Source organism: Ixodes scapularis, unplaced genomic scaffold, assembly GCF_016920785.2.
Source record: "Ixodes scapularis isolate PalLabHiFi unplaced genomic scaffold, ASM1692078v2 PGA_scaffold11__112_contigs__length_91849675, whole genome shotgun sequence".
Classification (NCBI taxonomy): domain Eukaryota; kingdom Metazoa; phylum Arthropoda; class Arachnida; order Ixodida; family Ixodidae; genus Ixodes; species Ixodes scapularis.
In genome coordinates, this window is record NW_024609837.1 from 66,446,367 (window position 1) to 66,453,923 (window position 7,557).

At 44.3% G+C, this 7,557-nt stretch overlaps 1 pseudogene; it reads right to left on the reverse strand.

Annotated features, from left to right (window-relative positions):
* Nucleotides 1–987: 987 nt before the first annotated feature.
* Nucleotides 988–1,939, reverse strand: LOC120836475 (annotated as a pseudogene).
* Between the last annotated feature and the right edge of the window lie 5,618 nt (nt 1,940–7,557).

Here is a 7,557-nt window from a genome sequence, read left to right on the forward strand (position 1 = left end):
GGTAAGTGAGACTAGCAGCCGGTATACGGCTGACAGGTACATTCAAGGTTATAGCCACCTCAAGTGCAGGGTGATATTTGTCTGTCGGTACTAAAGGAAATTCACTCTTAGTTACAGAAACGTTATCAATGTTTGAGAAACAAAGGTCAAGCATAGCGCCTTTACTATTTTTAACCCTGCTGAACTGATTCAGGGCCATGAAAGAGGCAAAGTCAACAAGATGACCGGCCTTCTTTGCACCGTAATAATTACTTGAAACAGCACTGTGAGTTTCCCAGCACACACCTGGTACATTAAAATCGCCAATTACTAATAGTTTGCATTCACCCAGTTTGTCTGCTATATCCTCAATTCCAAGGAGACAATCATTAAACTCCTCGGGTTCAATGTATGGAGGAAAATAAAAAGTACCTATCAGAACGCGTTCTCGATTATCACACTCCAGCTCTACCCACACAGATTCCGAATAACTCTCTAAATCGGCGCGCCTGGTGCACTTCAAAGACCCATCGATTGCCATCAAGACACCGCCTCCCGTTTTCTTTCCGCGAGATAAATCACGATCACTGCGATGCACAAGGAAATCCGACGAAAAATACTCCCCAGACAGTATTTCTGGGCATAACCAGGTTTCCGTTATACAAAATATAGAAAAGTCAGTACATATAGCATTAGAAAAGAAGTCACTGGCCTTAGTACGAAGGCCGCGAACGTTTTGATAGTAAATGTGCGTGCTAGTCATTTCCAGGCAAGATGGTTGGGGATCACTCTATACGTTCATTCTCATCATGCACGCGGCTTCCCGTCAGCCGACCCTGAAATTCCCTGAAGAGGCAGCCCTCCGGCCAGATGTTCGGGTCAAACAATGCCTCAATGTCGTCGTCCACAGCAGCGACGTGGAATGAAGAGTACCCACCATAGCGTGTCTTCAGCTTTGTGCATCGAAGCTCCTTTGGGCCAAGGAATTGTCTGAGATGTTCTCTGACGTCCGCCGAAGAACAGTTGGCGTCCAGACGTGTCACGAAGACAGCTCTGGAATGTCGCACAGACACCGATACGGCGGTAATTCCTCCATTCTTAGAACTTCCCTTAAAGAATGGCCGCTGGGGAATGGAGCCGGGGGAACGAAGTCCAGGGACCTTTCTCGCACTGTATTCCGGTAAGCCAGGCTGAGCCGCTGAGCGGCCACGGGCCAGTGGACCGGTCTCTCCCCTATCTCCTCCCTCGTCTCGATTGCTGTGAGCAGCTGAGCCACCGGCCCCCTCTGCCCGCGTCGCCGAAGCGGCAACGGAGGGAATGCCCGTCAGCAACTCCGTCGTCGTCTCGCGGAAGGCTCTGCCGCTCAAGGTTAACCGGCTCTGGTCACGTTGATGCTCGGGGGGCGAACGAGGAGTCACGGCGCACGCCTCGCTGAAGGAAACAGGTTCTTCAGACACCGTCGAGGTCGATTTCCCCTTGGGGAATGGGGCGGCTCCCCCTCCTCCCAGCACGGAAGCATTCAGATCATGGCGGCCCGCCACGGCAGCGGAAGGCGGGGGTACCCCGACGTACCTCGGGCGATGCCGGAGGTCTCGTAGCTCCGTCTGGATGTTGCGCAACATGACCGAGTGAATTTCGGAGCTCCTCGTCAGCTCGCTGCGAAGGCGAGCATTCTCCTCCCTCACAGCCGTCATCTGGTCCGTCAGGAAAGAGATGCCGTTCAGGGCGTCGGCCAGCAGGTCTCGGAGAACAGCCACCGAAGTCGCGGCGACCTCGCCGAGCCGGTCCGGGCAGGGTGAGTCCTGCTCGTCGTCAGGCCTAGCTTCGTCCGAGCTAGGACTATGCGTGCGCTCGACGGTGATGCAGTCGTTGCATATAAATGGGCTTACCCCAGTCATCATTCGTCCAACCTCGCTGTCCGGAAGCATGACACACTTCTTGTGCCAGCGTTTTCCGCACTCTTTACATCGGAGATACTTTTGTTTGCCGTAAAAAGGCTGAGAGCACCCGTCGCACTTGTCCTTACTGCCCGCCATCTTAATCAATCAATCAATCAATCAATCAATCTTTATTATACAGTGCCCAGGAACAACCCTGAGGTCTTGGTGCTGGTACACTGGTGGATAAAAAAAAACAAAAAACAAAAAAACACACTATACACATCTCTGCAGAAAATAAGATACATTTTTAGCATAATACTAGGCAGTGCACGAGTAATTAGTACCATGAAATAAAAACGAGGCAGTAACAGTAGAGACGGAACACAAGACCGAAGGACAACAACTGCACCGCCAGAAAACACGACATGGAGATGACGACATTCAGACATAACAAAGCAATTCAGCAATGCTCATCCTGCACGGGCAAGTTTTTAATAGAAAGGACAAACGTCCTGTAGCAAGGGTTGAAAATATCAAGTTTTTCAGAGTAATGATTCAAACGCTGAGCCATTCTCACAATTGGGTTTACCGGACTAAACATTCTAGAAACATAAAAAGATGACAGAAGACGAGTAGGCACACGGGGGACCCTAAGGCACAGTTCAGATAACAGGCTCGGAGAATTGATGAGTCCATGCAGCGTTTTAAACAAAAATAGTAAGTCCGCGTTCTCCCGACGCCGGTGCAAGCTAAGCAAACCAACACGCTCTAACGCAGACTCATATGTTAAACAGTGAACATCCTCCTTTATGTAGCGATGCTTAAAGATAGAAACAAACTTTTTTTGCACACGTTCGATCTCCAAGGAGTGACTTTTAGAAATTCCATTCCAAACAACTGAGGCATATTCTAACTGTGACCTGGATAGCGAGCAGTATAACGTGATAAAAGCCGTCGGGTTTTTGAACTCCCTGGTTAAGCGAGAGGCAACACCCAACATTCGCAAAGACGAGTTAACCAGCCTACCAACGTGATCAGAGAAACGCAACCCAGAATCAACCATGACTCCGAGATCTTTCATTACACTTACTCGAGACAAAGTCTCTCCTTGAATATTATATGCAAAAGAGATATTGTGAGTTTTCCGAGAGAGCGTCATGACCTTGGTTTTGGACGGGTTCAAGAGAAGGTCATTTTCAGAGCACCATCGGTAGAAAGAACATGCATCTTCCTGGAGCTTAGCACAATCACGTTCAGTAACTATTTCTCGATAAATTTTTATATCGTCAGCATATTGCAGGAATGAAGAATTTAAAACAGCAAAAGAGACGTCATTTACGAAAATTGTGAACAGAAGGGGTCCTAAAACAGATCCCTGAGGAACGCCAGAGCGAGTCCTGTACAACGAAGAGTTCATGTTGTTAACCCGGACATATGCCTCTCTCTCTGACAAGTAGCTTTTTAACCAGTCATGTACTGAGCCACATACTCCATAGGAGGAAAGTTTGGATAAAAGAATAATGTGATTGACTACGTCAAAAGCCTTACTTAAGTCAAAGTAGACAACGTCCAACTGACCTCTGTTACATATTACACGAGATGCAGCAGACATAAAGCTAACGAGATCGGTAGTTGTTGATCTGCCGCTCATAAAACCATGCTGATTGGGAATTGCTAAGTTTCGAAATTTGAAAGACAGGAATTGATGAACTACCATTTCAAAGAGCTTAGAAAATGGAGAGAGAAGAGAAATAGGTCTATAGTTACAAATATCACCTTTTTTTCCCGACTTTAAGACTGGAACAACAGCAGCGACTTTCCACGTTTCAGGAAAGGTTCCCAACCTTAACGAGTTGTTAAATATAGAGCACAGTACCGGCGTGAATATGTCGTGATACGTTTTGAGAATCGCAGAGGGAATGCCGTCGGGCCCTACTGATAATGTTGCTCTCATTTTCTTAATACAGGATCGTACGGACTCTTCATCAACATTAATGCAACTTAACAAGTCACCAAACCCATCTAAGTGAGGCAGCACAGGTGCAGAACGCTGCGTACTATCCCTGTAGACGGACCTAAAATGCTCAGCAAATAACTCAGGCACAGACTTCAAATCGCTCTCGTGATTATCCAGGACAATCTTCGACTCGATATGCCTCCCAGAACGTGAATTAATGTACTTCCAGAATTTCTTCGGATTATTGACAAGATCTGATTCCACTGAGCAACGATGAGCCTGGCGGTCGCGATCCAGGACCGTCTTACATTGCTTTCTGCAGTTCTTGAATTCCACCTCCCACTTTAAAAGGCCACTTTTCTTAAACTTCCTGTGAAAGAAGTCCTTTCTTTTCAGTAGTGTTTTTAGCTCACTGGAAAACCAGTTAGGAAAGCGAGATTTAGTAACTGTCCTTAACGGAATAAAAGTATCCATGGCCTTCCGAACAGTTTGCGTGAAGAGCATGACCTGGTCATTCACATCAGGCGACTCCAAGATCAATGCCCAATCAAAACTCGTGAGGTAATGATGCATCCCGACATAGTCCCCTGCCGACAGATTATATGAGGTGTGCGGCGGGGAATCACTAGAATGAGCACGAACAGAAGAATTCTCGAAAGAAAGTACTATATCAAGTGCAGGATGATATGTATCCTGAGGAACTAATGGCAGTTCACCCCGTGCTACACGCACACTGTCCATATTTGAGAAGCATAAATCTAGAGCATTAAATTGGTGATTCAAAACATTATTGTGTTGTTTGAGATTTAAGAAAGAAGAAAAGTTTAAGAGCTGGGTGCCTTTCTGCCTGCAGTAAAAGTTGTCCGTAAAAACATCAAGCTGCGGCCAGTTGACTCCAGGAGCATTAAAATCCCCCAAGATTAAGACTTCGCATCCCTGTAAGTCATTCACTGTATTCTCTATGCCAACAAGACAACTATGAAATTCATCTGGCGGTGTCTGGGGAGGGAGGTAAAATAAACCGATTAAAACGCGTACTCCCTTTGCAGCCTCAATCTCGACCCATACGCTCTCGGGAAATTTCTCTAAGTCTTCGCGTCTCCTAGAGCGGTAGCGCCTGTCGACTGCGACCAACACTCCACCTCCCGTTCTGCTCCGCGGGGTAGAATCACGATCGCGACGGTGCACCTCAAAACAAGGAGGGAATAATAATAATAATAATAATAATAATAATAATAATAATAATCAATCAATCAATCAATGTTTATTTTTCTCTTGTGCTAACCAACAGCTCGAAAGCCTACTGGGTTAAGCACACAATTGAAATACACCCAAAATACAGAGTAGACAAAATAAAGAGTTGTGAAAAAAAAAAACATGCAAGCACACAAACGTGTATATATGCCAATTAAAAACACATGCATCAAAATGATCGTTCTCCAAAAGACAGGTTTGCACTAAAAATATCGACGTCAGTAAATTGCGTGTTTAAAACATGTTGGATACGCGAAACCGGTGATGTGTTTCGAATAAGGTCTGGGTAAAAGACTCTAGGATTTCTAGAGTTCGTTCTAAGTGGTATGCGAAAGTGAACACAGGTGAGGAGAGTAGGGCTGTCTATTGCATTATGAATTAGCCTATGTAAAAACTGAACATCCCGAATGGACCTTCTTTTACCTAAGGTGCCCAATGTTAATTTTGCTAAAATTGAATTATATTCATAAAAACACTTTCTTCCAAAATATCGGTCGTAAATGATGCGCACAAATCGCTTTTGTACATGTTCTATACTTTCACTTGCTGTTATAGATATGCAGTTCCAGACTACAGATGCAAATTCTAGTTTCGAACGTACATGGGTACTATATAATTTCAAGAGACAGTGATGAGTGATAAATGGTCTAGTTAAGCGAGACATTATTCCTAGCGTGCGCAATGACTGGCTGATAATGGAGTTTACATGAGAAAGGAAAAAAAGATGGTCGTCCACAAGAACACCTAGGTCTCGCATCTGCGTGGTCCGACAGATCGTTTCATTTTCCAGAACATATGCATAGGATAAATTGTGACGCTTTCTTGACAGCGACATGACTTTTGTTTTGCGCGGATTTAAGAAAAGATTGTTAGAACTGCACCATTCTACCACTGAACGAAGATCGTCCTGCAGCAAAGTACAGTCAGTGACTGAGGTGACCTCCCGAAACAACTTCACGTCATCTGCGAACATAAGTAATTGAGAGTGTTTTACGGACGACACCAAATCATTTATAAAAATAAGAAACAACAAAGGTCCAAGGTTTGAGCCTTGGGGCACTCCTGATATAGAAATGAATGGACGAGACAAGAAGCCAGATACCCTTACACAGTTCTGCCTTTTATGAAGATAACTCCTAAACCAGGTATTGTACTCAGGACTCAGGCCATAGTCCCTAAGTTTCAGCAATAACAGCTCATGATTGACCTTATCGAAGGCTTTGGACATATCCAGATATATTGCGTCTACTTGGCCCCGAGACTGAATAATTGGAAAAGCAAAATTTAAAAATGTGCACAGATTTGTCTCGACGGATCTGCCTTTGACGAAACCGTGCTGTACAAGAACAAACTTTCTTTTAAAATAATTATACAAACGATTGTACACCAGCTTCTCAAAAACCTTTGAAAACGCATTGAGAAGGGAAACAGGACGATAGTTACTAACATCACAAGAATTACCTGACTTGAAAATCGGGACTACTATTGAATATTTCCATTTTTCTGGAAAGACACCACTTTGTATAGACAAATTAAACACTTTTTCAAGAACAGGAGCAAAACATTCGGCACATCCTTTTACAACGAAGTTGGGAATACCATCTGAACCTGTGGACAGTTTAGAATTCAGCTTTCCAATAGCTAAAAGCACTTCGTGAACAGTACATCTAGTAAAAGGTAAATAGTCATCAAAAGTAGTATTACATGTCATGGGTAAAGGGGTGTTGACATTGGAAAAGCATGAACTGAAATGATGCGAAAACAACTCACAAACAGATTTTGGGGACGTTTCAATAACTGACCCGTTGCTCAGCGTTATATCGTTAAAGTTCTTCGTGGTATGCTTTTTCACATAGCGCTAGAATTCTTCTGGTCGCTTGTTCAGGTTACGCTCCATCTGCCTGCGGTAGTGATATTGGTCGTTAGCAAGAAGCTTTTTTGTTAATTCACGACAGATGCTAAATGTTTCATACCACAAGCCGAGCCTCGTTTTTTTATATAATCTGTGGTAACGTAATTTTAATCTCAAGTAATATCTCAAATCTTTGGAAAACCACTTCGGGTACTTCTCTGGGCGGTTGGTGCGCTGGGGAACAAACAAGTTCATGGCATCATTGACTACCGCTGTGAAACTATCCACCATCGAATCTACGTCAGAGCATTGTAAGACATCAGTCCAATCATATTGTTCAAAATATTTGTATAAACTGAAGTAATCGCCAGCGCTGTACGCGTACCGTAGTGCACCAGACGAAACCCTTGACCTTAGAAACATAGAAAACGAAACCGTAAGGGGAGGATGATAAGCATCAGGGGGGACCAGCGGATCGTCTACACGAGCCACTTTCGAAGTAGGAATGTTAGATAAAACCAGATCAAGAATGTTACCGGAACAGTTCACAAACATGTTGTGTTGTGTAAAATCACTAAAATCTATGAAGTTAAACAAACAAGACGCTTTTTGACGTGTGCAGGAGCTTTCACTGT